The 1,570-nt window shown below is 42.7% G+C and overlaps 1 protein-coding gene across 1 annotated transcript in view; it reads right to left on the bottom strand.

The window, feature by feature from the left end:
• LOC116693961 (homeobox protein DBX1-B) overlaps window positions 1-153 on the bottom strand; it is a 6,438-nt gene extending 6,285 nt beyond the window's left edge. Inside the window, exon 1 of the mRNA XM_032523347.1 lies at window positions 1-153. This exon is cut by the window's left edge and continues 422 nt beyond it. The gene's annotated coding sequence lies outside the window, so the exon portion shown is untranslated.
• Window positions 154-1,570: the final 1,417 nt, after the last annotated feature.

Raw genomic sequence — 1,570 nt, 5'->3', positions numbered from 1 at the left:
TGCAGAGATGTCTTCAGGAAAAAATAAAGAACAACCTTAACAACACACACACTCGCACTGCGCTTTATGTGTCTCTGTGCCCTCTTGGAAAGGTTTTATACAAGGGAGTCACTCCTACACACAACTCAAGCACATGCACATGTGCACGCGCACAAGTTCAACCCTCAACCCCTCTGCCTGAATCTCTTTGAACATTAAGTCCAGGCCAAGGGGATCAACTGTGCTTTGATTCTTCTGTGATTGGACTTCACTCAAAAATAACCAATTTTATTTGAGCTTTATGATTGTTTGCGCGCAGCTCATTGGACCTGCAGATGTCATTACAACGCAAAAATGAGATGTAAATGTAAATGTGCTGTATTTATATAGCGCTTTTCCAGTCTTAACAACTGCTCAAAGCGCTTTTACATCTACAGGAAACATTCACCATTCACACACATTCATACACTGTGGCCGGGGCTGCCATACAAGGTGCCACCTGCTCATCAGATAAACATTCACACACATTCACACTCCGATGCGCAGCACCGGGGGCAACTTGGGGTTCAGTGTCTTGCCCAAGGACACTTCGACACTGACTGCAGGGGCGGGGATCGAACCACCAACCTTCCGATTGGCAGGCAACCGCTCTACCACTGAGCCACAGCCGCCCCAACAATGCATCAACGCATGCATCAACAAGTGGGCATTTAGTGGTCAAGGTGCGTTCATTCACATATGAAAGCAGCATAGCCTCAGAGACAGAGAGAACATTCGAAAAAAATGCTTGAATAAATTGAATTGGGAAGAACAACAAAAAGGCAGCTGTGCGTTTGCGCCTTTTTCAATTTAGCATGCATAACTTGCAATGGGTTAAGGCTATTTTGGACAAATATATGAAAAATGCCATAGGCCTATTAATAATAATAATAATAATAATAATAATAATGATAATAATAATAATAATAAAAACCCATTTTCCAAACACAGGCACGCACACGCATTAAATCTGATCCCGTTAAGCATGAAGCGCCCCTCGTCCGCGCGCCCACTGACCGTTGTTTCATTCGTTAGTTTCTTGCTGTCTGTGAAAGCAGCATCAGTCAAAGCCGAAAAGAGCTTTAATAAGGCAGTCCAATGAAATAATTCTCTATTAGTCCCACAACGGGGAATTTTGCGTTTATTAAAGTCTCTTGTTTAATCTAATGACTAATTTAATGACACGATTGAGGGATCTGGCAATAGTTTAGGCTATGGCCTATTATAGGTCCATGTCGCTTGTACTGTATAATGACGATGGGAATGACAATTAGCCGGGAGAGAAGTTCCACATGAATCCTGACTTGTTATGTCCGCATTGCGTCATCGTCCCTCATCAATTACCTTTCAGTCAGTCTACAAGTTTGAGAGAACCATTGAAAGGGCGAAAGACTTAAAGTCAGCTTTGTTGTGGTCGCCTTTGATCATGGTGATCGTCTGAATGTCCCCTGTTGAGTTGAATGAGTTTAAACGAGTCAAAGTTCAGAAACACAGAACACATTGAACGTCCCATGCTCACTTAGCCTAAATGGAGAAAAGCCTAAATGGAAAA

Source organism: Etheostoma spectabile, chromosome 8 (genome assembly GCF_008692095.1).
Source record: "Etheostoma spectabile isolate EspeVRDwgs_2016 chromosome 8, UIUC_Espe_1.0, whole genome shotgun sequence".
NCBI lineage: Eukaryota > Metazoa > Chordata > Actinopteri > Perciformes > Percidae > Etheostoma > Etheostoma spectabile.
The sequence above is the reverse complement of the archived record's forward strand: the minus strand, read 5'-3'. Positions and strand labels throughout refer to the sequence as shown.